Genomic DNA, 14,348 nt, shown 5'->3' with positions numbered 1-14,348 from the left:
AAGGACACGGTTGAATGACTAGTTGGGCAAACTCCCATGTACTCTCCAGTACCCTTGCAAAGGTGTAGAGCTGTTCCAGTGTTCCACAGCCAGGACGAAAACCACATTGCACCTCCTGTAGCCGAGGTTTGTACCATTCTCTCCAGTACCCTGGAACAGACTTTCACAGGGAGGCTGAGGAGTGTGATCCCCCTATAGTTGGAACACACCCTCCGGTCACCCTTCTTGAAAAGGGGGACCACCACTCCGGTCTGCCAATCCAGAGGTACTGTTCCCAACGTCCATGCAGTTTTGAAGAGACTTGTCAACTAAGACAGACCCTCAACATCCAGAGCCTTGAGGAATTCAGGGAGAAACTCGTCCACCCCCGGAGCGTTGCCACTGGGGAGTGTTTTGACCACCCCAGATAGCTCAACCACGATGATGGAACTGTCTGCGTTCGTGTCATCGGACTCTGCTTCCTCTATGGAAGGTATGTCAGTGGGATTGAGAAAGTATTCCTTCCACCGTCACCATCCGGGCACTGCTTCCCCTTTCTGAGGCGTCGGACGGTTTGCCAGAACCTCTTCGAGGCTGACTAAAAGTCGTGCTCCATGGCCTCACTGAACTCCCACACCCGAGTTTTTGCCTTGACCACCGCCGAAGCCGTGTGCTGCTTGGCCTGCCGGTACCTGTCAGCTGCTTCAGGAGTCACACAAGCCATCAATGCTCGATAGGACTCCTTCAGCTTGCCAGCAGCCTTGACCTCTGGTGTGCACCATCGAGTTCGGGGCTTGCCGCCACAACTGGCACCGACCACCTTGCAGCCGAAGCTCCGATCGGCTGCCTCAGCAATGAAGGTAAGGAACACGGCCTGTTCGGACTCGATATCCTTGTCCTCCCTGGGAATGCAGGCAAAGCTCTGCTGGAGGTGAGAGTTGAAGATGATGATACGACTACAAAGTCGAGGGTGTCCTGGTGCCAAGTGCACTTGTGGACATCCTTATGTGCGAACGTGGTGTTCGTTATGGACAAACTGTGGTTCGCACAGAAGTCCAATAACATCACACCGCACGGGTTCAAATGGAGGAGGCTGTTCCTCCCAGCCATGTCCTTCCAGCTCACACTGTCTTTGCCCACATGGGCGTTTAAAGTTTCCCAGTAGAACTACTAGATTTACAAACCTCAGCTTCATTGTAACACATTGTTATATCGCTTTATCATTTTCTCATGTTATTTCAGAACTGGCAAAGGGTACATGTTGACTAGGAATTGAACAAATGTTATTAGCAACTGATGTGAAATGAAGAGGTGGTAGGAGTGAATAAGCGCTGCTTCTTCCTTCTCCCTTTGTGGAATTGTGAACTGTAATATGTAATGTATACCAAAGTACAACATACGTATGTTCAGACAAAATCAAACCATTTCCATTACCAAAACATTTTGTTTAGTTTTTTATTTTTTCAAGAAATAATGTCAGAAGCAGCAGCCTTTAGTGTTTTTCATCGTCATCGTCTTCCTCTAGCCAACAGTGCACCACGGCCACAGCCGCAAAAAGAAAGGACACGCAATCACACATCATGGGCTCATAATAAGATGACGTGGGGTAGTGGGTGATGCAGCACTCAGCTTATGCCAGCACTGATAAGAGCTTGAAAGTATTACCTTGGTCTGGCAGCCCGCTCCAAGAAATCCATCGTGAGCCAGGTCATCAATTCTGCCCTATCTGATTGCTCCCAAATGCCTGGTAGCAGCATGTCACCACGTTGGCCTCTTTGCCTTTGAAATTCTCTTTATGACTTGCTCTTTCATGCAACAGCATCAGCTCTTAGGAGAGCAGTTACACATGTCGCACGAGCTGTGGTCTTTTATGTCGTCTTTCTCCTACACGAGAGACAAATAACACAAGAATTTCCAGTACGACAGTGTGAAGTCGATGCTGTATTAGCTTCAATCCTGTCTATTCCCTCATTGCTGCTGAGCATACAATAAAGCCTGTGGATTTGAGTCATAATACATACAGTGTGAGGCTTTACCGTAATTCAAACACATGCACAATCAATAGAAAAATAGCCAATCAAGTGCTGGCGCTCCGGCGAGCCAGGCATGCAGGCGAACAAGTCATTTGATTAGCTGATAAGCAGATGACTCAACAAACATTCAAGGCATGTTTACTGTGGTTTGATTGGAGCACGCCCAATTCACAGAAGATTGGACACAAATACGTTGTGAAAACACTCAGCTGTTCCAATCCCCCAAGGCAGCATGAGGGCACATAAAAACAATGAATTATTTATAGGAGAGACGAGCAAAACATCACAGTAGATAATTTACTGTGGGCTATATTAAATGGAGCTTTCAAAATAATATATCTGTGTGCATGCATTTCTCAGCTATCATTGCTGGTGACACGCCGCAGAGCCTGGAGATTGGATGTGAAATTGTATTTGATAGCGATGAGCTTTTTCTCTAAAACAGCAACATGAGAGTAATCCCAACACTAATTGGGCCTCCTTCGCTCTTGTGATCAAAGCATCATGGCTTTGTTGCTGTTTTAAGGTAGCAAAATAAAAGCACTTCCAATCAAGGCAGGATTGGGCATGCCTCTATTAAAAAGAGAGCTCACAATAAACCCATTCAATAAATCCACTCCAGCCTCCGTTTGAACGCTGCATCTCATAAATAACGCTCTTTTACGCCCTATGCAAAGCTAGCATTAGCATCTGGCTCGGCGCTGACAGCGTTGCGTTGTTAAAATGTGTTCCTGAAAGTGAACTCACTTTAAATGAGCAAACTTTCCGCACATAGCAAAGTAACAGGAAAAAAAATCAATGTCAGCAGAGGCATGGAAAAAAGAGATAGCATTGATTTATCTGCCATTGATTGTCGAGGATTGCTGCATTGTGCCCTGCGGGTGAAGTGCGTGCCGACTGCCAAGGGATGGGGATGAATGTGAAAAGGTGTCAAGTGGTTAGAGGACACAGAGGTTGGAGGCTGAGCCCAGGGCACCCACGGGTGGCAGGCAAAGAGGAGTCGCCTGGAGTGGGAGCAAAGGCAAGGGAATCGAGCAGAATAAGGCTTGATAAGAAAGGATGTGTGCTTCTTGGTGTTTCTTTAAATGTCTTTGAAGGAAGTAGGTCTTTCAACATAGAGAGAGGGAAATAATCTGAAATAAAACAAGGAAGCAATTAATTATATCATTTTCGTTGTTGTTGACAGTATCAACTTAATAACGCTTTACTTATTAACAATGATGAAAAATCATTTAAAATTGCAACCAGTGGAGTGATGAGAAAAAAGAACACACTGTAACACCTACTCCTTTAACTCTTGCTGCTGCTCTGACAAAAGCAGCGTCCCAATTTAGGGGAAAATGGGACAGAGTTCTCTTACTCTTTTTGACATGACATTTGACATTATGTCTTTTAACAGAAATCTTAAGTTGTTAAGGTCTGAAGGTGCAAAATTGGACGGAACTGCTGTTAGATATTCAGTGAGTAAAAAACAATATTTACAATTGTGCCATTATATTTAAATGTGGTTCAGAACATGGCAGTGTCATACAAGTAATCTAATCAAGGTATTACTTATCATATATTTTGGACGTCTTGGTCTTGTATACAGTGTGTCTGTCAAATTTTACTCCGTTATTATTATTCTATCTTCTTCTCTTTCTTCATCCATTCCTAAATAAGATACCCACACCTCTATTAACCCTACTACCGCACTTTCTTACTGTTTCTTTCTTTATAAGAAAAGGGTAATACGTGAACAAGTTGAACACAGGACAATTGTTGCGACTTGGAGAAGGTGTAGGATTAAATAAACTCTGCCTCTTCCTACTTCTTTTTGGACATTCCATTCCATTTTCTTCCGCTTATCCAGATCCGGGTTGCGGACCCTTTTTGGACATGTTGATTGTTAAGCATGTTTAAACGAAACCATTACAGTGTGGCAGTGTTTCCCAACCATCACTGAGCCAAGGCACACATTTTACATAAAAAAAAAGTCACAACACAACTACCAAACAAAATTGTCACAAAAGTATACAACTCCGAAACAAAAGTTAATGATGCACCTTCCGCCGTTTATTGCAGTTAATTGGTTCCAGGCCCGACTGTGATAAGTGAATTCCCACGAAGTAGGATTCCTTACTTATAAAAGGAATATTTCTGTAGTAAGAGCATCGAACACCTGTTTACGACCATCTAAATATGGTTTTACACATTATTAGAGCCCTCTAGACATGAAATAACACACCTGTAGTCACCTTTACACTTGTATTACCCAATATAATATACATAATAATACGACATGAAATATAATATAGACTCACACATGCTAGCATTGGGAGAGTTTTCTGGAACAGCGTACTTCCTGCGGTGGCTATCATCAATGTAACATTACTGACACTCAGTGACCAGTGGACAATACTATATATTACATATTTGAATGTGTCTCGTGAGTGCTTTATATATTTATTTTCGTTTATTTAGCCATTTTTAGGCTTGAAAATGCTTAATTTAGGCCAAGAATATGTACAATTTGTTTAAATGTGCATCATTCTTGCCAACTAATGTGCTGTAGTCAGCCTTTGAACAGCAATAATTTTTTTTTTTTTATTATTTTGAAGAGCCGCAATAAAGTCGACTGTCACTGACATTGATATATGAATAAAGATATATTATTTGAACTAAATAAATAATTTTCATGCCAATTAAGTGAAACTGGATAATTTCCCGTGGCACACCTGATGAGTGCTCATCACACACTAACGTGTCGCTGCACAGTAGTTGGGAATCACTGCTTCCCTCGATCATTTTTTCCAAAAATATATTAATTCATTAATAAATCATGCTGTTTCATGGTTGAATATAGCCTATTAATACAAAAAAAGCAAATTTCTTTTGCCCAAATTAAGCATTTTCAAGCATAAAAATGGCTAAATGAACTAACAAATATAAGGCATTAACAGAAGACGCATTCAGATGGTAGTGTGCAGTATTCTACACTGGTCATTAGGTGTCAGGTGAAACATACAAGCACCACACTTGATTGCCGGAACAGGCTTTTATTGCAGGTTTGAATTATCTCAACATGCACATATAATAATAACATAATAATGATAATAATAACATAATTATGTTAATAATAACATAATCCAGCTAAACCTCAACTCTGAATTCCTGATGTCATTTCCTGTCCAGACGTCCAGAACACATTTATTGCAACACAAACAAGCACAACTTTTATTTTTCTCTTAAATTGCTTATTTTCTTTGATCATATATATTATACTGAGTAATATGAGAGTAAAGGTGACTATAGGAGTGTTATTCCATGTCCACAGGGCTCTAATAATGTTAAAACCTGTATTTAGAAGGCCGTAAACAGGTACTCTATGCTCCTGTTTTGCGGAAATTCCCATATCACGGTCGGGTCTGGGAATAATTAACCAAAGGATAAACAAGTATCCAAGTATTCAGTTGAGTTCAAAATGATTCAACCCTCAATCTTAATTCTATGTATTTTCAAAGTTTATAAACTTTCAATAAACCAACAAAAGAAAAACATCTCAAATAGCATTCACACACATCTAATAGTTCAAAAGGAAACTATTTTTTTCAAGTAAACCATCTATTGAAAGTGGAAAAATGTAAATTCACATTGGTGGCTGAAGAATCTAGAGTGCAACTGCAACTGCAACAGACCTCAGCCAAAATCTTGTTTCAGTTACAAAATGAAAAGGGATCTTGCATTGGTCGATGGCTGGTTGAAAATTATCCTGTACTAATTTCACCTTTGGCCATAGCTGGCACACGTCACCTTGTGTCTGGCTTCCAGAAGACCACAGAATGCGCCCCTACCAAACTCACCTTTGACATCAGAACCTCAGAGGAAAAAAAATCTATATATAGTCAGTCAGGCATGATTCAAAATACACAGGATTTTTGACAATGACAATTTAAAGGAAAACTGTTGAGTTCTCGGTGTCATGAACGGCTACGCCGGAGTAAGGATCCCAATGCAGAGAGTGATGCTTGAAGGTTTAACAAAAAGTTTTAATGTACAACAGAGGGTAGGAACAGAAAAAGGCGGCAAGAGAGTCCAACAAAACACACAGGCCGAGCCTAGCAGAAGTAACAAAAAACACCACTACATAAGGTAGTAGGGAAAAGGCCTGGACAACTAAAAAGCACCACTACAAAAGGTAGCAGGGAACAGGTGAGAGTCCGATACAGAGGCGCTGCTGGGGTAGCCAAGCAGGAAGAAGTACTCATGAATGCAGTAGGTCAAAGACTAGGGGACCAATCGGGAATAGCTAGGACGGGAGCTCGAAGAGCGACGTAGCTGAAGGTACGATCTGGCCAACTAACAAGTCCGAGTGTCCTGCTTAAGTACACGCCGCCTGTAATAGTGTGCAGGTGTGTGCAGGTAGCTCCGCCTCCGCCGGCTTGGTGGCAACTGCAAGACACAGCAGACAGGTGGCAGCAAAAAGGACAGACACAGAATGTGACACTCGGACTGAAATAGAATAAAACAAATCCCGTTTGAACTGTGATAGTGCTGAAAAACACAACACAGTCATGATCGCACCACTGGCCTTAGGTCCCTCAGACCAACTAGCATCAGATATTGTTCAAAAATGCGTAGCTTACAATAGCAAAACATGTGAGGCATATTTTAAATGCAAGCAGTATAACAGGAGTTGACCATTTTGAGTTCATTCGGTGTGATGTGAAAGGTTGTTGGCTTCGATCAGGGTAAGAATACGCACGCACGAACCCCTGCTGTTGCAAGCTTGACAAGACAAGACTCTGTTGCAATATTTTATGTCTGCCTTGGCTAATAGATGTGTCTCCGGTCCAGAGACTTCCTACTGTCAGCCAGATGTTGAGAGGAGGGGAGCCAGGACAGAGATCAGGGGCCAGAGCAGCCACGCAGACCCTATTGAGAAAATATTTCTTCACTTACATAAACTGAAGTCTTTACAACATCCTTCGACCTCTTGTGTGTGCCTGTGGAAATCACATCCCAGAGAGGGTTGGTGCTGCAACCTCGCTTTGGTCCAACACATCCTCTTACCTAAAACACAGAATTGGTTTGTTGCTATAATAATATAATATTCTGGCCAGAGCAGCATAAATGATTGCCACTGAAAGTAACATTTCCTGGCAGGGTTTGCAAAGACATCAGTTCTGCGAAACATCATATTGTTAGAATAATAAGAAGTGAAAGTAAGCAGTGGCTTCTCTGCTTCCAGAGTGTTTTCTTCAAAATATGAACGTGGAAAAGCAGTTTCACAGACAAGGGTAAAGGTGAGGGGCTTTTAATTTTTAAGTATTTTTAATATTTTTCATATTTCACATATTGGATTTGATTTGTTTTACAGCTTTCACAGTGACATGCGGTGAGGTTCATGGCTGGTGAGGCACTGACTCTTTTGGAGGACTTTTTAACACAGGCTGCTCATTAAGAGGAGAACAAGAAAAAGAAGCCAACAATTCACTTGTTTAAAAAAGTCTTAAAATTGTTTTCAAATACTTTTGAGTTGCATTTATTTCATTTCTTGTTAACTGGAAAACATTTCTGTTCTTACCTTTTATCTGTGTATGAAATTCATGCAGCCTTTTTTTCTCCAAAGTTCCGATTCTTTGTTGCAAAAGTCTGATCACCTCCTGGTGATCTTGAGTATACAGTCGTGCCTCGCTATATCATGGTTCAAATATCACTCCCTCACTCTATTGTGGTTTTTAAAAAAATAATTAATTAATAATGATCGCTGCTGTGGTTGACTATGGCCTATTACTCAGTGTGGAAGTGGTACGTTTTTAGCTGCTTATTTTGTTCTTCTTCCCCACTCGGTTTCAAACCCATTCTTACTTTTAGAATAAATAAATTGGAGGCTAACTAGTTAGCTCGGCATATCACTATGCTTAAAGCAACGGCCGTCTCTTGTGTCACTTCAGAGATCCCATAGCCTGTGCATAAGCCTTGCGTAATGTGATGTAAACAGAGCTAGCAGTAGTGTTGGAGTGTAAATATATGTATACAGATTTATGTCAGACTGGCCTGAATATATCAGTCACGTGACAAACGTCACAGTGAGGTTGGACGATAGGCTGATGCCAATCTTTTTTTTTTTTAATGCCATGCGCGATTGACTCACATTATGTTCAAGATACTACAACAACAAGGAACTTTCCCAATGCTAACGGTGAGTTATCATGTCTACTATATTAAGTAATGCGAGTATAAAGGTCCCTGCGATTGGTTGGCGAATAGTCCAGGGTGTACCCTGCCTCTTGCCCGAAGTCAGCTGGGATCGCTCCAGCATACCTGCGACCCTAGTGAGGATAAGCATAGGAGATGGATGGATGGATGGAGTATAAAGGTGACAATAGGGGTGTTATTTCATCTTTACAGAGCTCTAATAATGTTTTAAAAATTCATAAACAATCGTAAACAGGTTTTCTATGCTCTAACTATAATAATAACAATAATATTCATAAATATTGAATCGTACTTTGAGGAAATTCACTTATCGCGGCCGGGGCTGGAACCAATTAACCACGATAAACAAGGGACAAATGTATAATCCTCCATCTTGGCAGTCTAAATCATCCATTCATTCAGCAGAGCCAAAAATAGCATGAATGTATTTGACTTTCTGCTCGTTAGAACCTCTGCAATTAAAAAAAAAACAAAAAAAACGCTGGCTTTTCCTTTCTGGAAGAATGGCAATGACAAGCACCTTCCAGCTCACGCATGCCTGACCCCTTCAGAATGCAGTGGTACTGCCCGTGCCTCCCATATGACATTTTTATGTATTCTATTGTCAGATTAGCAAGAATAATGTTGTCACACTTACGTTAAAGACATTCCACAGGCTGTGAAAGTCCCGGTATATAATAAATGTTTCTGCAACATCGTATCATTGGTGACATGCTGACAAACAGCAACTCGCAGGCACCATGATCTGTCTCAGTATGCAGTTTGACGGTAGGCAGGCACGCTCACGGTTACCTGAGGATCAGGAAAAGAGCAAAGTCAGCGATTTTTGATGTTTAGGAGAAATATGATCTTAGGGAAAAATTGAACTTGAAACACTTATATGCCAGTACAACGCTAAAAACCTACAGCATTTCAGTACGTGGGATTGAATTATGGAACGGATTGAGCAAGGAACGCAAACAATGCACCAAGATGAGCAAATTCAAAAAACAATACAAGCAGTTGATGTTTGCAAAACACAAGGCAGAAGAGTCTTGAACTTGTTTTGTTATGCTTGTCTCTATTTATTATTCTATTAATTGTGAAAAATAATAATTACATTATCATATTGTTCCATTACCTCATCATTATTATTTGTGTTTAAAAATCACATATGGAATACAGGAAGTGAATAAAATGTAATGCACAAGATGTGGAACGGATCGGGGGTAAATATGTGGAACTGTGAATTGAATTATGTGATGTATTCCATTGTAACTTGCACGCATGTTCAAATAGAATTAAACCAGAACCATAACCATAACCAACCAGAACCATATGTTAGCATTATTCATTTTTTAAGTTTTCATCATGACTGGTGATGCTCTGTCTCACCTGCCTCCCCTGACTGCATGTCACTGAGCTTTGAAAGTGAGTTTGCTGTATAGATAGTCCTGCATATTTTTGTGTTGATTGATTTGAAACTCTTCGAGGTCCACAACAAGTGAAGCTTACTTTAGCACAAGTAGACATATTTTTTTTTCTTTTTTCCTGATCTCTGTCTGAGAGGAGTTTTCTTTTTTGTAACGCTGTTCTTCTTCAGCCTTCGAAAGCATCTGGTTTCCTGTGTGACTAGTCAGAGACGTCTTCCTGATACATTGCCTGCAGCCTCAACAGACACTTGCAGGAAGCTGTGAGCAAACATGCATGAGCTCAGACGTCCTGGAGACAGTACTTACAGTAATATACTGTATTACCGTACCACATATTGTATTTAGCGGTAGATATTCAAAAAAACATGAACTGCAATTATAAAGCATGAACAATAATCATGGCAGAATACTATTGATGTTTATGATTTATGTTGCAGTGGCGCCTCATGTTGAAGTCTTTCATTGTTGAAAATGTCACCAAACACACCAAACACATGGACTTGTCTTTAAAGTCAATGAACAAGTACTCCATTTCCCATCTTAATCCTAAAACACATATGATTTTCACCTTTTTGTCTTTCCACACTAATGTTGACTTGCGTACCTGACATGGAGAAACCCCCAAGCGTCTCATAGCAGCTTGGGGCGGTGTTTTCCAGAGCGTCAACTAGGGATCAACCCTGACACTCGACCACAATTTATTAGCTTGTTAGATTTGTTTGTCACAAGTGAACAATAGAAATTAAAGAGGGACAGGAGGTGGAACTAAATAATATGTTTTACATCAAATGTTAATCTGAAATCTTGAAATGACAAAATATCAGACTGGACAAACAGACTTTTTTATTTAACTGAGTCACAAGCAATGCAGGTTTTGAAATGTTTTACAACTTAGCATGCATGACCTAAGCATGATGCTTTTAAATGTTGAACTTCTTTCCACAAAATGAAACAAAGTTAAAATAATACTACTCATCATTCATGTTGATGTGTAGTTATGTAAAAACACATGTAAAACATGTTGCAGATTGCAGTAGATTAGGTTTGTTTACACCAAAAGAACTACAGTTCCCATGATGCTTAAGTGCTGAATCAGGAAGTAATAGACGTAATACAGTATTACGTTTTGATGTCTTATGCAGCAATTGTGTTTTGATTTAACAAATCTTAAGTATGTTACTTAAATTATTTACAGCTTCTGCTTGTACATCAACACCGCGGTAGCTGTTGAACCCCAATAAAAAAAAGTTTCACATTCCACCCGCCTGAACTGATGTGGGGAAAACCAGAGGCTGGCTTGGATTGCAAGGTTTATAGAGTGTGCAAAGCACTTAATTTGCAGTTCCAATCCTGCCTCACGCACTGCCACTTCTATATTACATGTATTATCAGTCACAGTAGCAATGCTATAGTTCACAGTACGATAGGCTTCTGGCTGCTCTGTTCTCAAGGGGCTCAAGAGACAACGTTTCTCTAAACAAGAAATATAATGTTTTAATCTTGCATGATCTGGTGATACTCCTAATATACTGTATATATATTACAGTGGTGTGGAGTCAGGGCCAGCAAGACCTTCTCTGCTGGTCTAACCTCAATACCATATGAGAAAATGTGGCAATAGTAGTAGCAATAAGATTATTATTGTGTTCTATCAATAACGCACACATACCATAAAATGTAAAATGTACCACTTTTATGCAGCATAACATTAGGGTATTAACAACAACCCCAGTGATGGTGTTTTATGAAAGACCTCACTTGAGAAATTCTTTGGTACACTCTGAAACATGCACCCTGACAAGATTATTTCCAGAGTTTTAATGAAAAACAGATACCTCAGGCAAAAGCCTACAGCTGACCGGAGATGAAATATGGTTTATCTCACCTTGTCAGGTCATATGTCTCTATTACAAGGAAGCATAGAAGTGCAAGAGTGTGGGGAGGTCATGCTTAGTGTCAAAGCAGTCACACCTGGGACTGTTCAATCTCACTGGCACTCCTGCTCCGCAGACACTCTAGAGATGTGAATGCATTTGTTACCTGCAAATAAGGGAAGTTATATTTCAGCAACTGGAATAAACACATGTTCTGTCATCTACCAGTCACAGCTTTTCAAGAACACAACAATATGTAACCACATCGATGCTACTTTCTCATGCACACTACACACACGGGCAGCAGCTGGTTGAGGCAGGTCTGCCAAGAGCACAGACCTTGTTCCTGTTGTTTGAGAGCTTCACATGTAGTCTATACAATGGCGAGTCAGCTTGGAACTGGTGCGTGTGACAGGTGAGGGGCCGCTGAATAGACTTTGCTTTAGTGAGTGCCTTATTACATTGAATGCATCAAAGAGGAGAGCAAAAACAGATCCATTACAAAATATTCACTTTAAATGTAGAACACCATATTCAAGTCATGCTCTGTCAAAGATGTATATTTTAGTCTTACCAACCTGGTACTGAGCCCTGCACAACAATATTAGTTTTTCTGTGTTTACGTAGTGCAAAAGCCCCTTAAGGAGGCTGTTTGGGGTGTACCTCTTCACGTACGTAAATATGCATATACTCACTGGCCGCAACATTAAGTAGATGAGCACAATCCAGTGAGATCCCCAATTCCTCCACCTATTTAAATGTAATAATGCAGAGTTTTAATTGACGCTGTATTCTTCCAGTTGAAGTTTGCAGTGGGAAAACTGATGTATCTAATATTTTGTGTAGTTTTAGCCACATGAGAGGGGCAAAATGTTCTCTCAGTATTATAAAGTACAGTTGGACACCACTGAGAACTAGTGCCACAACAATAAATACAGGTATGCCATATTTCCTCAGCTATTGGCCTCCACTGTAATACGATGTGATTCCGTGTTGCCATCGGTTGCATCAATCACTTCCTTGTTTCCCCTCTGGAAAAAATTATTAGGTAAGTTACTACTTTTACCATATCATCATTTTAAAACATATTTTCCAACTCCAAGCTGTATAAACTTGAATGCTTATCGAATGTAATAATATGTGGTAGTGCGTATTTGTGTAATAACGGAGGGTGTGGCCTAAGGAGATCTACAGCTCATATCAAGGTGTGTAGAATCATTAGGTAGCTTCTTTTCCTCAGGCAAAATTGCCTGCAAAAGAGATTTGACTGACACTGAAAAGTTGAAAGTTGTGATAAATCTTTCAAAGGGATACATCACACTCGAAATTGCAAAGATATTGGGTTGTGATCACAGAACTATCAAACACTTTGTTACAAAAAGTCAATAAGGTTGAAAGAAACGTGTCGAGAAAAAAAGACAAAAATGACTTGCCAAAGATTTACACAGCAATCAAGCGTGGAGGTACTAGGAGCCCATTGTCCTCCAGTGCTGGCATATTCCAGGACTGTTACCTACCTGGAGTGTCTAGTACATAGTCCAAGTTTTCAGTGCTCAGCGACATGGCCAAAGTTATGCCCAGGCTTTCATCTTAAAATGGTCTATGAAAGTGCCACTATTTCAGTGTTTAACTAATTCGGAGACGGCGTCACCATTTACTGAGAACATGGAGGGCTGAGGGAATACACTAGATATGCTGACTTTTTGAGGCAAGCACCAGGAATAAAATGCAATGTGAAATATTACCAAGTAGGCCAATGTTAGCAGACGTAAATGTCAGGACTTCTTGCGTGACTACTCAGCCCGTTAGTCGTCTTATATTACAGTCTTTGCTGAAGGAATAAACACTCAGAGGCATCAATTATAACGAGGAAAAAACGAAAGCGTCCACAAAACACATCACACACAAAACACTGCCATCTAGTGGTCACAATGAGATACAGCATTTGAAAATATTTCATGAAAATATAACATGAAAAAAGAAAGTTGTTGCTCCAATTTGTTTATTTTTTAAATGGATAAGAGTTACTATGTCAAAGTTGTGCAATACTGAGCATGGATTAATGAATAGTTAGTTATAGTATAGTATAGTTAGTATAATCAGTGTTAACTTGTGCATTCACACGCTGCATGCTGGCATGCCAGCGGTCCTCCCTCGCTCTTTTGGCGGCGACAGTGTTGCTTTTAGCAGTCATAATCTTTTGGGAACTCCTCATAACGCTCCATAATAATGACTTGCTCATCTTGTATAAAATACACTGGCTGGGATTGCTTCACTATTCAGCGGAAGTAGAATAATTTGACGAAAACCGGACTTGACAAAGTAAGCTGATAACCACGGTCCAGGTACTGTTCAATCCTGTTTGGGGAATTTAGGTTTTGTTGAATTGCATGTTGAGCACAAAGCCTGGGTTGGTTGAGCCACTTTTGCTGAATGTTTCGCTATGTGTATATGTTCAATAAACAACGACACACAAATTGCGTTTTGAGGACGGGACATTATGACAACGAGAGAGTAAAGTTGTTCAGTGACACTTGAAAAAGTTAGAATGTACCCCATGAACGTCATCTCCACTTGTAGTTTCCCTGTGGGGCAAAAACAAGCTCCCAACTAACCACATGTGTCATGCTCGTGCCATGCATTTGTCATGCTCTAGTAGTGTGCTGTAGTATGTTTTGTAGTATATTTCTTTTGTAGTAGTATGTATGTACTGTTGCAGAAGCTCACTCTCCTGTTCGTTGGTGGAGCAGCATCGCACACCGGCCTGCCATTTGCAATCAGGCTAGCTTATGAGCTCCTCTCCCATGTGGTCTAACGCTGGATCTTTCCAGTCTTCATTCTATGCTCCA

The sequence above is a fragment of the Dunckerocampus dactyliophorus genome, chromosome 4, assembly GCF_027744805.1.
Source record: "Dunckerocampus dactyliophorus isolate RoL2022-P2 chromosome 4, RoL_Ddac_1.1, whole genome shotgun sequence".
Lineage (NCBI taxonomy): Eukaryota > Metazoa > Chordata > Actinopteri > Syngnathiformes > Syngnathidae > Dunckerocampus > Dunckerocampus dactyliophorus.
The sequence above is the reverse complement of the archived record's forward strand: the minus strand, read 5'-3'. Positions refer to the sequence as shown.